Genomic DNA, 18,150 nt, shown 5'->3' with positions numbered 1-18,150 from the left:
AGGGGTTCATTGAATGCAGAAATACAGAATTATCTGGTGACAATGCTGGCATTTCATATTGCTACCTATCACTGAATTAGAAAAAAACAAAGGAAAAAACATTGGAATAGTTCTCCTTTGCAGAAGACAGCAGTACATTTACTTGGAGTCTACAGCAGAATTTCACATGCTGGTCCAACGTTGTTGCCTTAGAATTCCAAAATGTGCCAGTTTTACTGTCTGTGGTTACCTTAAAGCAGATGTCGTTCTCTTTTTGTTTTCCGGCATTTGCTCCATAAATACCAACAATCCTCTTTACTTACACTATAACAGATTGCAAATCCCATACACAACACTTAAACCCTGAGTAGTTTAATGTGACATCTAAGGGAAGGAAGCACTGATTTGTGTGGGATTGTCTGCAAGAGTAAGTACTTCTCAGTAAGAACAAGGAGTTTGCAGTATGGCAAATGCGTGGATCCTTACTGGTACTTCTTATTCCTTGAAAAAAAAATGAAATAAAGTGTGAATGCATGTCAACACTTTTTCATTGTAATACATGCCAAGATGCATTTTGGTATTTGGATTACTACTTAGCAAAATATCATTTGAGAAAGGTCAACTGCTTAACATTTCTGGATTTGAATTTACCATAACTGGCAAAAAGAAAAGGAATCATCAAATGCTTACTTGCCTTGTATTTTTATTTGTATTGAGCTGGGAAATTGGTGTGGTTCTCCATTTTCTCCTGTTAGAAGGCTCAGTATCAAGTTGTTTATTCAGATGTCAAACTTAAAGCAAAAACCCCCACTGTGATCTCAAAAATATCTGTTCTAAAATGTCAGGACAGAAGCTGTGACTTCCTCAGGGCCTTCAATCCGGGGGATTTACTGGCAAGGCCTGGAGAGGTTTTGAAGATCAATTGACAGTTTCTTCCAAGTAGTTAACTTCCATGGCACATGCCCTCCCTCAGTCCATCTAGCACTGCTGCTGCTCTGTGTCCCACCTGTGCCAAGCAAGTGAGCCAGTGCCATCAGCTGTACGCAGCAATAATTCCCTCATTCAGCTCTTGGAAAGTAGGGTGTCTTTGGGAATAAGAAGACTGTACTAGTGGGGTTTTTCCTGCTTGAGTTGAATGACTCCTTACAGAGCTTGAGGGAAGAAGCAGCTGTCCAGTTTGACTGTAGAGGAGATAATAAAAGTCCAAGGAAGGTGAGTGGATGCAAACAAGAGCCTGAGGCCATCCTGTGAGGACTGACACTAATGTCACTGAAAGCAGTGACTGCGCCTTTTCCATGAAACACAGAATGGACAAATGGAACTGGCTGGAGAAGAAGATTAAAGGGCCAGTATGAAATAGAGCATGGGATGTTTCCACAAGTAATGGGGACCCTGACCTGGAATGGGGGTTGGAGAAGGCAAAGCTTGACAAAGGGGAATGGGACTGAGCTTGAATGTAGAAGCAGTGAAGCAGTTGCTGTAGAATACTTCTAATCTGGGATGCAACTGAAGATTCTCACCATTCTCTCTAAGGGAAAATAGCCAAAATCCTCTGGCAGAATATGTCAGCCCTCAAAGGGTAGCATGGCAGCTTGCTTTCCTGATGGTTCCTCCAGGCTAGAGTCTTGGGTCTAATAAACCAGAGTTCCAGTGCTGGAATCAATGGGATGGTTGTCTCACATGCCATGGGGGTGTGCCTTCCCTCTTCTGTTTTTTTTTTCCCCTGAGGTCTGAAGGAGATGCACTATGAAATCTCTAAAACTGCTCATAAGTTTAGCAGTATAAAAATGAAGGGTGAGGGTAGGTCAGTAATTCAGCAGTGTAAGGTCTGGGTGTAACTGGTTTTTTATAGTGCACTTTCTGTAAGTTGGTTTTGCTGCTGAATGATCAAGTTGCCTTTACCTTTATGGACCTCTTTACATTCTTTAACATACTTAGAAAACAGTGGGGGGAAAAGGTGGTGTTGTAGGTGTTTATTTGGTCATGTTTGATTGATTTTGAAGACTTTCACCAAAGTAACAGAATTATCCATTTAGGTAAATGTATATGGGTTAAATCTGTCAGAATTACATTTTGATTTCTAACATTTTATATATGGCAGGGGGGAAAAAGGAGTTAGAACTCTGAAAATCTTTTGTCACTATGGCAGCATGGAAACAGATGATGAATTGAAACTCTTGTGTTTTTAAATAGTGCAGAACACCTCAAATTCTGTTCAACAGACAGTGCTGTCACAACTCTGGAAATATATTTGAATGAGTACTGACATCTACTGTAGTTTTATCCAGTACAACACTCCTGCTTGCTCTGTGACCAATAGCTGAAAACGTTTGGTATGAAGTTTCATGAAGCATCCTCTTTAAAAATAAATCCTAATATTAAATTAGGTGGAGTTGATGTCTTGCTGTTTTAATCATTATTGTTTGGCTTAGATTTGAGGTTTTCTACTGTTCAGAAATTTGCAGCATACATTTGAAAGGTAAGTAAGAAACCCTACCACTGATCAAAGAATTGAAATGTGTGTTGGTTATCCATCATGAGTCAATAAACTGTGATGCCCGGATCGTGTCATTCAGCCTCTCAGCGTGGTTTAGTGTTTTAGTGCAGCTGCCAGAAGGAAATCCAATGCTAAAATAAAAGAGATGGGGGCTTGAGACAAAATTTATCACCTTAACAAGTTGTTTTGATGCTGTTTAATGCTGTGACCTTGAGTTGCAGGCACTGGCTAACAACATTTTCCATTTTGTCAGGTGTTGGTGTAACATTTTACAGTATCAGTTCTTTGTGAATTCCAGTGTTACAGAACTCCTGCCTGTGTTTTAACAGCTGTGTATGAAAATTGCATGAAATTGCATGCAATGGTGCCCATTTTGTCATTGTTCTTATGGGTATTAACAGCTGGGATACAGTCTCCAGCATTAGCAGGTTTTAATGTTTTGTAAGACATTCAAAAGGTTGATAATGAATCTGAAGAAAGACTTAAAAAGGGAAAGTCTTCCAAAAGATTAGAGCTGATGCATCAAAGCATATCCAAAATTCATCAAAACTCTTCATGGAAAAATGTAAATCTCATCTGATTTGTGTACATGACAGCTTGAAAAACCTTTCTGAGAAAACTGAAATTTTTACACTTAGTAATTTCCAGTTGTCTTTCTGAAAAGATATAGTACTTAGTGTGTTATCTCTGTGACTCCTTGGACATACTCATGTATGGTATGTGTGTAGTACACGTACATAAAGATCAGACTTTCCTAGTATTTCTTTACAAGCTTAACATTATGCAAATTTGTAATAGAGAAGGGCAGGAAGTTTTGTTGGGTATTTTTTATAGAAAGGTAGCCTAATTGAGAAAGAGAAAACATAGCTGTAAATATAGTAAAAATGTTAATTTTAAAATTTGAGAGAGCAGTGATCCTTTTCAAATGCCTATAAATACTACAGTAATTTGACTTTAAAATGCAAGATTAAAAGCTGGGATCTCAATTCTGTGCATGGGAAAAATGTCTAGATACCTCCCTGGAAAGCCCTGTTAAAACTAAAGTATATACTGATGTAATGGGGAAATAATCTTGTTTTGCAGTTTGTCCTTTTCAGCTACATATTCCTTACACAATTGCTTAAGTGCTGAATAATTTAGTACTTCATTTTTGCTAAATCCTCTGATGGGGTGCTGTGTCTAAGTAGCCAGACTGATTGATTATGAGTTCAGCAATCTCTTTATGACAAAAAACCTTTAGAAGATACTTTATTTAGTAGACCTGAAATTCAATATTTTTTGCCAGCTTTTATATTCTGAAAGTGTCTTTTCTGTGATCTTCAATTTCCATAGCTTTTGGCTATTGTGTGGCTCCATATTTTAGTGACTTTAAATGATTTTTAACCCTTTTGCTTCTGCTGACTTTTTTTCCAAAAGAGGTTTAAATGTCTATGCTGTGAACTGTGCTAACTGCAGACTCCCCCAGCATGCCTGAAATTGGGCTGCCTACCCTCCTTGTAAAGTTCTCTTGGATTTTAATAGGGAATAAGATTCCTCAGAACAGGGAATAAGATTTCAGAAAAGTGAGAGTGGCCCAAGTTTGTGCCAAATGTAACGGCTGCAATGGCCACATGAATGGTTCTTATCATCAAGATTAAATAAAAAGAGCAGGGTTCATTTTCTTCTTATTTAGTACCAACATCCCTGCCTAGCTATTCAGGCAGGGATGTTGGTACTATACTGTAGATTAAGATACCAGTCACTTTTAATTTCTTTTTGGTTGTTTCTCTTTCATCATCTCCTTTGTCATTTGATTTTTTATGTTGCAGGGACATAGTTGAGCAGTCAGCTAATGCCTGTGGTAGCTGTGTGCACCCTCTCTCTGTAATGGGATATTCTGGGACCATTTAATAAAAGCAGCAATCGGATGGGAACCTGATGTCCTCCCTCAAGACTGCTCTGTGATCTGGCGGCCACAGTTCAAGATCAAGGCGTTTCCTTGATAGTTCTTTGCCAGCCCACACGTTATTTTACCCACTGGTTTGTCATGCTCCTGGGAACTTCTCATTCAGAGCTGGTTTTTTTTTTTAATGGGATGTTTCAAGTTCATTGAGTCAGTGGGTTGTAGTTGTAGACTGAGTTTTTGAATCCTGCTTGTGTTATCTTCCAAGGGCATGGGTAACTTCTGTTTTCAGCTTGCATTGATTTCAGACAGTCCTTTGAGACAAAGCTGCAACTTTTATGCAGTGCTTAAAAAAAGGAAATGCACAGATTTTGTGAAAAGGTCTTTATTCCCCCTTAATGTCCTGTTTTGAAAGGAAGAGCTTGCTTTGTCCTGTAATTTTACTGTCATAACATGAAGGAGAAGATAGATGGGTACATTCTTCATGGGTACATTCTTATTGCGCTTCAATTTCACACAATTCAAAGCACTATGAAGCACTTAACAAGGAGCACTAGGTGTGACTTCAATTTGATCTCTCTCACCAATTGGCAGCTAGGGCACTGCTGTGCATAGACTCTATGATTTGGGGCTCACCCTGCTAGCAGGGGGCAGTGAAGGTGATGCCCCAGAGAAGCTGAGCTACCACAGGTGAGCTGATGTTGTCTTCATGAGGAGTGCCTGTGCAGCCCCAGGGGAGGACACTGATCACAGCAACCTTCCAGGTGGAGTGACCTGAGGAGCCCTGCTTGTCTGAAAAAACGGATAAATAAAAAAGTAAAATAAAAATAAAAATAACAACAGAAACAAAAGTGAGGAATGGCCTTTCTTAAATTACTACCTGAGTTTGTAACAGTGCTGACAGAATTAACAGCTTATGGTATTTTGAGTCAATTCTCTGACTCAATTTTGCATAATTCAGATAAGGGAAGATTCCTGGAGGCTGATGTTGCTGTCTTCAAAATATACAATCCCTCCAGCCAGGTGATATTTAAACACAGGGCCATTAGTGTATTGCATGATCAGATGCACATTCCTCTCTGTTTAATCTTTGAGCTTGTAAGACCTTTCTCTAAAAGGTCACAAAGTGTTAATCTAAATGTGACTAACCAGTTCACAAAGGTTTTAGTAACAGGGAAGCTTGTCCTGGACAGTATTTGTGTGATGGCTGGAATACCTCAGTCTCTTGCACTCTGTATTACCACAAACAAAATTAAATCAAATTAATTAATAAGAATTTAAAAGCCCATATGGCTGCAAAGTTTTCTTCACTGCTCAGGTCTTTGTTGGGCTGGCATGACAGATTTTGGAGGGAAAATAAGCTGTGCTGTAAATTGAGGGATATATGTGCATCCTGATTTTAGCCAGGAATCTGTGCTTCAATTTGAGATGGGAAAAATTGAGTGGGATAACAGCCCTGCAGGTCCAACCCCCTCATGGCCAAAGTCAGGAGGTCAAAAAAAAATTACATCTACTGTATGGTTCTCTTCCTTTTTACTGGGTATAAAAACCATAACTGTAGTCTTCTGACAGGAGCCACTGTTCATCTACTGTTTGTGCTCTGGCCTAAAAGTGAGGAAAAGGAACAACCAATTTTAGGATTGCTTCAGCTTGGCACTTATGACTTTTTACCCACCTCCTTCCTAATGTAGCTGAGATTTCTAATTATAATTTAGTAACATGTCCCTAACTGGGTAGCAGGGGAAAGCCACAGAGACCTTACTGCATTTGCAGGTATCTTCAGATGTCTTCAAGGAGTCCTAAAGGACCTTCTCAGCTCATGGGTCTCTCTTAGAAGCCTTGACATTTAATCATGCCTTTATTTGAAAAATCTCTTGAAGATACTCCCTCAAATACCAAAATATTCTCTCACCCAAGTAAAGCTGTGTAAGTCTGCACAGGGAGCACGGTATATCTGCATACAAGAAATTGCAAGCCAGGGTTTCCAAAACTGCTTTCTGCTTCTAACAAAAAAAAAAAAAAAAGTTTTGCTGGCCACAGGCACAGTGTCCTAAACCCTCATGTTCTATCACAGCCCCTCAAAATGTATTCTACCTGCCTTCAAATATGTTCTTGCACGCTGCTCATCTTGATGGTAAACTGTAGAAGTTCTATACAAACACTGAGTCATCCATGGCACAGAGTACTTGGTAACTCCTCTGTTCTTTTTTGGTGTAAAGTTTGTGCTGATTTTGTCATTCCCTCATTGTTCCCTTCTTTTATTATGTTCATTTATTCCAAAGATAAACCAGCCTTTCTTGAGGACGGAGTTAATATAAGGTGAAACTCAATTATGCAGTGATTAATGGAGGCCTAGGTGCAGTTAGCAATTACTTGAAATGGGCTGGATTTCCAAGTGATTACATTGTTCTCTACAAATTTATTTTGCAGACAACTTATTAGACTGAATTTTTCTTGGATAACAAATTTGTGAAACATTTGCAGCATCACCCTGAGGCACTAACAGAAATTGCCTCCTCACTGATAAATAATTTAGATGGGTAAGATCTTGTGCAGACCCCGTACACTCAAAAGGCCTCATCAGTTCCCAGCTTCTGGAGGGGAAAGGTGAAAGGAAAAGCAAGGAGAACTGCCCTGGAAAATTTGAGCATTCACACCATGGTGCACTGTTAAAGTCATGGAACAGGTAGGTAAGGGGCACAAACAGATGATATCTGAAAAATAACTTGGAGTAGCTGTAAGCTGGGCTAATGTTTCCCTTTCTGCTTTTTTAGTCATTGTGCACCTCCTGCTAGCCAGGTTATAATCTTGGGATTACTCTTTATATGATGAGTATATTTAGAATGAATATTTGTGTCCTATAACTTTAACCATAGCATATGTTATTAAAAATTAATTTAATGGTCCTCTAGGATCCAACTCTGGAGGCAGCAAACAAGCGTCTGGGTTATAAATTGTCTTCAATTATTCATTAAGAGCTAAGGGGAGATTTTCTAGAACGTATCTCTAGCAAAGCTCAGAGCTGTTCTAATGCCAGTGACAAAGCTCTACCACTTAGTTTAACAAAAATGGACAAGATTTCCCTGTTGGATTTCTCTGTTTGAGCTGCGTAGTATTTAATCACATTTAATAAAGTTTATTATAAATGTGACTTGGTACAACAAAAATCCTCATGATGAGGCTAAAGCATCATTTAATTTTGAATGGACATTTTGCCAACAAGAATTTTAATATATCAGCATGTGTGTGAGCATAATAAATAGTTGAGGACACACAATGATTCAGTATGAATTATTTTCTCAGCAGTTTGCACTCCCAGTTGTATTTATTCTATCCTCAGCGTTATTCTGGTTTGGACTTTCTAGATGTTGCTGATTCTTTTTCGGTAAAGCAAAGCTGTTTTCTTCAAATACCAGTGCTGCATCCTCAGTGTGGGAAAGGGTCTCATTCCACTTTGTGCATCAGATGTACAGGTGCATAAATATACAAGGATCTATGGGAAGAGTGTATCTAGGAAAAGGTCAACATTCTGAGAGCCAGAGCTGAATCCAGGATGCTAAAATGCTAATGTCTGAGTATTTGTTCCCATATTTTGTTTTCATTTTGGTTATTCTATTTTTTAAACATATAGTTTTAGCCATAAGTAAACTTTTGAAAGTTTATTAACTGTTGCAGAAGTGGTTTTCCAGTGGGGAATTGTACCAGAGTTACTGTAAACTAAATGTATAGTTTAATTGCTGTCAATTTTGTGATGACAAGTCCTTGTGTGACTTCAGTGGAGCTCTTTCTCATTTACCTGACAGCCAGCTAATGTGTTTTATAAAATTTCCCCTTTCCTGAGAGATTGCACAGCATTTCTGTAATCCCTGTTGGATGCTTTGCCTCCAGAAATTGCTGTTGAAACAATACTGTACCAAGTGTCTGGATTTCTTTGTAGATTTTTAATTCCTGCTATGAACAGGTCAAATGCACAGATTTTGTGAAAAGTTGTTTGGTTTTTTTTCCCCTTAATATGCTATTTTGAAAGGAAGAGCTTGTTTTGTCCTGTAATTTTACTGTCCTAACAGGAGGGCACAACATGAAGGAGAAGATAGATTGGGACATTCTTCAGCATTGTTACAACTGAACTTTCAACAGAGCAATGTGACATTTCCCTCCCACTGTAGGAAGGCTCTGAAGAGAGCATACCACAAGCTTCACACTGATAAATTCACTTGTCTGCATATTCATCATGCAGGGATGTGGCTTTCCTGAAGGATGCCTTGTGGAGAAAGGTCCTGTCCATGTGCATTCCCAGTGATGCGCTGGTTCCATTAACTTACACTTGAGGGAACACCTAGACCAGTCCTCTTCTACAGCCTGCCTATCTTTCCTTTCCAGACATTCTGTTTTGTAAAAAGCTGGATCCTCTGCTAAATTTCCAGCAAACAAAAGCTGAGTGATGGAATTATATGATCCAGCAGCTCAGAACAATTCAGCAGGCTCCAGCCTGGAGGGGAGGGCTGTGAGCACATGAGCTGTGCTGGAACCATGGGGACCCCCAGGTCTCTTTCCTGGGCATGACCTCCCCTTATGCTGCAAGAGGAACATTCTGGTGTCTGGTGCTTGTGAGAGGACATCCATGCCTATTACTGGGTTTCTCCACCCACAGCAGTGGGGTGATGTTTGAGGGTCCCCAGGACGAGGGAAGAGATGAGAACCTTGACTCCATGTTTCAGAAGGCTGATTTATTATTTTATGATATATATTATATTAAAAGAAAATTATATACTGAAACTATACTAAAGAAAGAGAAAGGAGACACCAGAAGACTAGAAAAGAATGAATAATAAAATCTCATGACGGACTCAGAGAGTCCTACACAACTGGTGGTGATTGGCCATTAATTAAAAACAATCCACATGAGACCAATCAAAGATGCAACTGTTGGTAAGCAACCTCCAGACCACATTCCACAGCCATCAGATAGTTACTGTTTACATTTCTTTTCTGAGGCTTCTCAGGAGAAAAATCCTAGCAAAAGGATTTTCATAAAATATGTCAGTGACACAGCAGTTCTGCCATCTCCAGAATCTGCATGAGCCATTCGTCCACACAGAAAGATCAAGAAAGCAAAAACACTGCCAGCAGTTTCTGACCATCCTTCAGGACATGAAGGTCTGGGGAGAAACACACTTGGTCCTCTGATGTGCCCACAGTGGAGGCCAGGAAAGGATGAGAGTCTGCTGGCAGGACTTGCCAAGACCTGAGTGAAAGGAGAGCATTTCAGTTCCCCCTGCAACAGGTTGTTTGTAGCTCCCCTTCAGACAGGCTGGGATGTCATAAGGGCCATGAGGGACAGTGCTGTGCTCTTATCACACTGGCTATCAGCAATTAGTGCTACATCTGATGTTGCATCTGCTGCTCCTGTGGGTCGCAGGCCAGCAATGCCTGGGGAGCGCAGGGACCCACATTGGGCAGTGATATTGTGGTAAGATGAGGGGCTGGATGGTGCCAAGCCTCTCCCAAAGAACCAGGACTCCCCACGTGAGGGAAAACGCTCATCCTCTGTGAGGAGCCCATCCAGGAGAGCTGGAGGCTACCTGGAGACTGGGCAAGGAATTCCATGGGCAGGGAAAGCATGGCTGTGGGCAGGAGTGCTGCAGGCTGCAGCTTTGCACCACGCTGTGTGAGCTGTGTACCCCAGCTGTGCTGAGGCTGAGGGCTGTGGACCAGCACCAGGGATGTTGATTCCTTCTAGAGTGATCCAGGACATGTGGGGTGGCTGCTCACCTGCTTGTAAAAAATGTGTCAGCCTCCTGGAAATGCTTCATTATGATGGGAATGCTTAGGTTTGGTACAGGGTAACTGTGAGAACTGCAGTCCTCCTGGTGTGGAGGGGTCACATCTGAAAACACCACACCATCCCCAGCCAAGTTCTGTGAATGGGCCTGCTCATGGAGCAGAGGCGGATGAACAGGCTTCTCCCATTTGCTCATGTTTTACATCCAGAGGTTTGCCTTATCTCCAGGCCTTACAGGTTGCTTTTCCTTCCCGAGTACAGGCAGTGATGGTCAGCAAGCAGCACCCCTAAGGTGCTGCCAGTGGAAAACAAGAGTGTTCCACAGGAAGTGTGCTGTTACAGCAAAGCTGGCCATGGCACCCTGGTACATCCCACCCATTGCCCATCAGGCACCTCTCAGGGTGGGCTGAATACCCACCTCTCCATCATCACCATGTGCTGCCTCCTCCAACACAAGGCAGCAGTTCCTCAGCACTCACTAAGGCACAACACTGCTCCCAATCCATTCATGCTCTGCCATTGCCATTTCCCCCAGGGGCACAGCCAGGCCCCTCAGCTCCAGCCCCTTAATTCACAGCAGTGCAGGACATGCTGTTTAGGGCTCCACTGACCAGTAAAATTAATTATATTCTGGGTTTTGTTTATAGCACCTTCAAAGACAGACATATCCAGGTTACTTGTGTATCTTGAGAGTTGCATTCAATCTCTGTCCAGGTGAAATCTTCGGATCATGTTTTTCACACACAAAAAAAAGAAAATTTCTGATTTTAACTTAGCTATTTGAATGATAAATCTACAATGGGGTGTGGTCTAATGCAGAATGAATCTCTCAAATGTTTTAACAAGGGAGAGTAGGGCGTGTGGGACACGGAGCTCTGTCCTACCGGAGGAGCAGCTGCGGCACCGCGATGAAAGATATTCCACTGCGGGATTTCTGACACATGCTGCCCCTACATTTCTGGTATTTATTATAGAGGGAAGGGAAGACAAAAGCTCAAGGGAAAACAAAAATCTAGGTCTGCCTCAGGTTATTATAAACTGAGAATTGATAGGCAGGCTCAATTGCCTGTTGCTAAGCAGCCAAGAGAATTGGTGACCATACCCTGGGCCTTTTAAAGAAAAAACACAAAGCAGCAAGCTCTGTGTGTGTGTGTGTGTGTGTGTGTCTGTGTTTGGTATCTGAAATAACATGTAAATATCATATTGGAAAACAGACACACAACTTTTTTTGCTGTTGAATGTTTGTGAGATGCTGCTGCGTGGGTGATGTGAAACAAGTCAGGCCTTGGGTGGGCAGGATAACCTTTGCTTTAAAGTAAAAACAAAGAGAGGGATTCTGCCATACAGAAAGACCAAGCCCACTTTCTCAGTGCTTGCCCATGGAACTGTCCCTTTAGGGCATGATCTCGTATCCCCCTGAAAAGCTGAAGACTGATGATCACAGGAGCTGATTCCTGAGAAGCCAAGTCCACCCCTCTCCCAGCATTATCCCCAAAGTCACCTTACCATTATTGTTTTCCAAACACCAATGTATAAAACAGAACAAAGTACTGGAGAGCCCCAGCCCTTATTTTCACCACTACTGCTCCCAGCTTTTGGCCAGAGCTGTGGGAATTGCAGGATGCAAAACTCATACTGGATGAAGTAACACCAGGTCCTGGGGAGAGAAGGGAAAGCCCAGCCCCACATGAGGACCCCCAGTACACTGGAGGCTTTCCAGCTCAAGCCTTTCGCCCTTTGTGCTCCTGGTAGTCAGGCAGCTGAAGTGGGAGAAAAACTGTGTCTGCCTGGCAAAACAGTCTGCCAGAAGGTTATGGCGGGTTTTTTGTTATTTTCTTATTGCTCAGACAAGCTAAAATGGCAAAATAAAATAGACAATATACTTGATTAAGACAATGTTGTCTTGGGAACCAGCTCATCTCACCACCCATGATTATTTCACACCCTTTTCCTTTTTACTTGAAGTGTGATTTGGCCTGCTCCAAAGCTAAAACCCAAAGCCTTACTTGGTTTGCAGTAATCAGTCTCAAAGTTGGAGATATCTGTGTTCTGCCTCTGACATCCCCAAGTTTCTCCTCCACTCCAGTACCTTCCCAGCAGCCCCTCACTCACCAGCAGCACCCTCAAAGTTATTTCAATTCAGAACAGATCTGCAGCAGCCTCACTCCTTTGCACCAAACCGTGTCTTCCCCAGCACCCAGAGCAAATCCCCTTGGAATCTGCTCACTGTGGAGCATTGCTCCTGTCCAAACCAGGTGTAACATGTGCTCCTGCTCCTCACACGTGCCAAGCAGACCTCGGTTTGCAGAGGTTTTGGGGCTGGTGAGAGCACCCTGGTACCACTCCTGGCTCACTCAGTGACTTGGAGTGTGCGTGGGCACACGGGGCCATCGCTGAAATGTACAAACAGGGGCAGGCACAAGGAGGGAACGCAGCAGAGCTGCGCCATCGGGCAGGGTCAGCCCACCCCTGCTCCCCCTCCTTCCCCGAGCACGGGCCTAAAAATAGATGTAATCAGGTTTCAAAAAGGAAAAGAAAAGGAAAGGTCAAGTGTCATGACCTTAGACATGCTCTGAGGCTGCTTTTCTCCCGGCGCAGCTCGCCCTCGCTGGGCCCCCCGATGGCGTTTCCGGAGCAGAAGCAGCCGGGGCGCGGCCCTGGGCACGGCCATCAGCTGTGGCCTCCGCTCGGGGGGTTCTTCCTTTGCATCCCTCCCCATCCGCCCTCCTGCCGCCTGCAACCAGCTCCTTCCTTGCCTGGGAAAGAGAACCAGTGGGCCCCCAGGGCTCCATCCCTGTCTCCTTGCTGCAGTCGCCTCACAGGGCCAACCCCTCCACTGGAGCACCTGCCAGAGCCACACTGATTTCGGGGTGCTTGAGCCCCACTTTGTGCAGGGAGTGGACCCAGAGTGTTCCTTTTATGAGCCCAAAATTGTTGGCTTTCCATGGCTGGCCCACATGGCTGCACTGCTCTAATTGATTTTGTCCTCATCATAAAGAATAAAGCAGCACATTTCATGTTGGGAACTCCAGACCTGGAGCAGAGAAGGTAGAGGATATTGCATCTTTGCAATTATATTATCATTTTTTCCAACTGGCGAGAAATCCCTCCACCATCCTTTGCTTTTTCCCTGCTCAAATAACATCTGAAAAACTTTGGTAATTTTTTTGTGCATATGGGCTTAGTGCAGGTGAGTCAAGACTCACATTCTGCCTTCTCTTTCCTTTTTGTGCAGTGAAGAGCACACAGTCCAACCTCTGGATCCAACCAAACAGCCACAGAGACTATTCTCTACCAGCCCTAAGTCTGCCCTGGAACTCTGCATTTATGAATGTTGCAGAAGTCACTATATTTCATTGTTCATCAGTGCATATGGGGCTGGCATGGCAACAAAGACCTTTCCCTTGCTTTCCATTTGCAGATTTTCATGTTTCGTACTGGGAGTATTTTACTCAATGGTTTAATTTTTACTGCAGCAGGAAAATGTAACAGTGCAGCAAAACCAATCTGTGGATGCTGTCAGCTCAGAGAATCTTAGGGGCAGACAAAATCCAAACTGGGTCCTGACCTGCTGATGCAGGAGCTGGCAAAGCACAAATACTGCAATCAAAGCTCCCATAACAAATTTATTCTGCAGAAGGCAGAGGGGGCAGGATTTCGGTTTCTGGGGATGCCACACATCTGCTCCCTCCTCTTCAGGGCTGGAGGAAAAGGGCAAAAAATGACATGCTAAATAAACCATGGCATTTCTGAGGTGTGAATGGTTATTCTAACTGCCTGAAATATTCAGCAATGTAGCACTCTGTCTTTAGCATTTTATTTGTCCCCTCAGTTTGTCCTTGTCCTCTACTTTTATCCTCCAAAGCTCCCACCTCCGTGTTCCCAGTGTTTCCTTCTGGCTTGCCTGTGCCTCCGCCCTCCTCCCGCATCCTGCATCCCTGGGATTCTGCCTTACAAAGCACAGCGGAGGATTTCAAAGCCGCTTGTCTCTACACCAGTCCACCTAACCTTGCCCAAAATAACCATGGCACACAGGGAGGTGGTGGCTGTCACACAGAAAACAAGATTTTTCCAGGAGCTGTGTGCACACACTTTACACAAGCTGTCCTGCCATCAGCTAATATCCTGGATGGATGCATGGGGATCTATAGCAGATAGTATTTTAAAATCCAAAGTATTGATACTAGAAAATCACTTTGAATGTGTATATTCAGAATAATACCCCCTTTTCATTAATTAAGAAGATTTATCTATTAAACAGGCATATTCTTTGCTTTAAAGTGTTCATTACTTCTGCAGTTTTCTGCTTCTGTACGTCGTAAATCTTTTCTGGGCACGTGGCTTCCTCCATAATGATGTGTGGAAAACCTGGTGCATGTCATGTTATTTACTACTGGTTATTTGCTTCATCTGCAATACCAAGATCTGCCATCTAAGGTGGGATTTGCTTCAAGATCCTTAAAATCTTTAGTTAAGAATATAAATCAAAGAGCTGCTTAAAAAAAAAAAGTTAAAACCACGCCCTTCCAGAAGGAAGTTTCCTTGACCCAGATGGGAATTCATGGCAGCTGGTGAAAAAGTATTAGTAGGAGACTGGCTCAGCCTGGCCAGTGGTGCCAAGTGGTACCTGAAGACATCAGGTGTTGCATGAGCCCTCGGCACTCCTGGTTGAGCGCAGGGAAGTTCATGGCCATTGGTATCTTCAAGCCTGAAAGGTGTCCCCAGGCAGCAGGAACCCCTGCTCACAGTCCAAAAGGATGTGTGTGGGCCACCATCTCCAAAACCCCCCATGTGATCCCTGGAGGAAAGGCAAGGCAGTGCTGTGAGACCCCCTCGTGCCCCTCTGACCTGCATTTTGTAAAATGGGATCCACTGATCATTGTTTTTATTCTTCATACTGGCCAATTCTTGCTACAACTGTAGGTGCCAACACACTCCCCCTCGCTCCACCAGATCTCTGGGGCATCAGAAGTGAAAGCACTCAGTGCCAGACCACACACAGCCCCAGGGAAGGATGTGGGAGCTCAGGGGCTGCTGTTCCCTGTTCCCAGGGGCTCACACAGACTGTGCCTCAGCTGGCAGGGACATTGTCTCCAAGTCACCTGTGGGTTCCCAGGACTCCCCAGGGACAGCAGTGCCCCAAAGGCTTTGACAACTGGTTTTATGGACTCGAGCACTGCATGTCCTGGTTTAGAATACCCAACAGCAGCACCATGCTGCTGGTGAGTGAGGAATGTTGTTTTGGGGATGGAAACCTTTCTCTTACCAAGCTGTGCAGGCTTTCAAGGCTCCCTCTTCCCACTGGAGTTGTGAGGGGTTGTCCACCAAACTGTGTCTTGTTGGCCACATGACTGCTGGAATCCGTGGGGCTGTGTTAGGGCTGGAAGTCACAGGATTACCTCGTGTTGGGCCAAAAAATTCTTTGAATTTTATTAGCACAGATTGCAACTTCTCCTAAAATTTGATGAAAACTTTTTCCAGAAACTGACTTGCTTGTGCAAGGAAAACTTGCTCCTGTATCTACCCAAGCTGAGCACCTTCAGAAGCCTGAACAGGGTAACCAAGCAGAGCTGAGAAAGCTGGACCCAAACCTTGTGATGTGCAGTGTGACCTCTCCAAGCAGACAAGAGTTGTGGTGGTGAGCTGTGTTCTGGATGTTTTTCTTGAGGTTTTTCCCAAAGCTTTGGTTGGCATTGGCCATTTACCCACAGCAGCAGCATTGCAGAGCACATGGCAGGGGAACAAGAACATGGGAAATGTGCAATGAATTGGGCTCTGGTACACAAAGCACATGCCCATGGTATGATCTGATGCAAACATCAGACCTCTGACATGTTCAACAGAAGCCAAACATGCTTGTGCCCCATCTCCTTTGGGGTTCTGCTCTGAGTGGCACAATTACACACAGGCAGGGTCTGTGGCCTGGGCTGTGAATTGCCTCTGTACTTTGTAGCTCAGGTCAGGGTCTGTACCATGAGATTGCCCCACCGCCTCTCACTTGTCCTATGAAGAAAAATATGTGTTGGAAATGGAACCTTCCTGAAGCCTGGTTTAGACAAGTTGGAAAATACTGAGGGATAATCACACTGACTAAAGGAGAATTGGGCTTACTTGAAAACATTTCTTTTGAAAAACACTGATTCCTTCCTCATGCATTTTTGCATGAACTCTTAAAGCTTCACCAGCTTCCCAAAGTGCAAATTTTACTTCAGCTGTCCTTGAGAAACTTCATATGCCAGCAGCCAAGTGGTGGTGCGCAGAGCATGGCTCTTGCTGTGGCAGATGGAATTCAATTACTTAATTAATGTGGTGTCACAACTGTGATTTTCAGGCTCCTGCTGCCTCACATCTTGAGCAGGAAGAGGGTCAGGAGCCATCAGCCTGGTGCAGCTTCTCTACTCTGTTTGCACTTGTAGAGCAGAAAATGAAAAGCAAATCCCCAGGGCCAGAGGTTTCTCCGAGGTTGTATCTCCATAAAAAGTAGTTGGATTCCTTCTGGCTTGTAAATCCTGCTGCTAATCCTTCTATGAGAGGACAGCACCCTCCAAGGTGTGTTCAATTGGGCAGGCAGACCTGACAGATGTTAACAAAAGCTTTTTAATTACCCTTTGGGAAATACTGATGAGTTATCAGGAGGAAACTCAGATGAGCAGTTCTCAGAAGGTGAGGAGCAGCTCCCAAGGAGGGGGGCAGATAAGCCTTACTGAGTTGTTCAAAGTCAACTGGGGTTAAAAAGTGAATACCACATAGCAGAAAGCAAAAGAATTATGGCAGTGGGTCAGATCTGGTGTGTCTCCTCATCCCAAACCTCCCTCTAGCAGCAACAAGTAGCAGATGTTCAAGGAAAGATGAGAAACAGGGTAAAAGTGATATCCTTGTATGTTCTCCTGGATTTCAGCACACAGTGGTTTTGGCAAATCTCTAAGTCCCAGGGATAAATCATACATTAAGCCTTTTATAATTCTTATTTCTGTGATGCATGACTGTGAGATTTTTGTCCTGAATCCACATGAGCTCATTCAGCCACTGAACTGGCTTTTCAAAAAGACTCTGAAAAATGGCATTATTGCAATATCCTGACCTTCTCTGTGGCTTTCCACATGACTGCCGTGGAAGGGCAGCCTGCTGGGCTGTCTAAATCCAGCCAAGAAGCCTTTACCAGCTACCACTCCAGAGTGACCAGCTCCAGCTTCCCAGCAGTTACAGTAATGGTGGCAGGTCTGACCACAGGGGGAATGGTGTGTCTCCCTCTGTGGAGCAAGAGCAAGGCCACAGCATTGGGTTGCTCAGTCCTCCAGGGCTGAAGGGCCATTAAAGTCTGCCAGGACAGCAGATTTGCAGATTTCTCTGCAGATTGGTGGGATATCCCAAGGGCTTCATAAAAAAAGGGAATGCCTAAAAACACAGGGGAGAACATTTTGAATCTGTAGTGCAAGGGGCTCTACCCATGAGGATGGATGTGTTCAGGAGGATGGGTTTTGAAAAAGACAGTGAAGAGGCAAAAGCCTTTTTTCTTTGCAAAATGCTCCATTTCAGCTCCAGGCTTTGCACAGCAGAGGACAGAGTGGGGTTGTAAGTCGTAGCCTCCAGCAGCTCCCATCCCTGTGCCCTTGGGGTGCCCTGGGGCACACACCCAGGCATCAGCCACCTCAAGATGCCTGAGAGGCAGAGGGGCTGCGGGTCAAGGAGAGGATGTGGCCGCTCCGAGGGGCAGTCCCAGGCTGTAACCCACACCGGAGACCGCCTGCTTCCACGGGCTGAGCTGGTGGTAGGAGAAAAAGGGAAAACTTGGGGCAGCCTAATCCAGCATTAAAGTCCTCACTAATTCTCTCCTTCCTGAGGACACCTGAGCCGCGGGGCGGGTGCGTGGGGGCCGACGGCTGCCGTCCCAGTTGGCTTGAGCAGCTGCAGCCATCTGCAGCCCTTGTACCCAGCAAGGTAGAGTTCCTGCAGGATGGGGTTGGATTTCTGCTCCTCAGGAATCACCCCAGTGGTGGGGAGAGAGGGATG

The sequence above is a fragment of the Melospiza georgiana genome, chromosome 1 (genome assembly GCF_028018845.1).
Source record: "Melospiza georgiana isolate bMelGeo1 chromosome 1, bMelGeo1.pri, whole genome shotgun sequence".
Classification (NCBI taxonomy): Eukaryota; Metazoa; Chordata; class Aves; order Passeriformes; family Passerellidae; genus Melospiza; species Melospiza georgiana.
Note: the sequence above shows the minus strand (reverse complement) of the source record.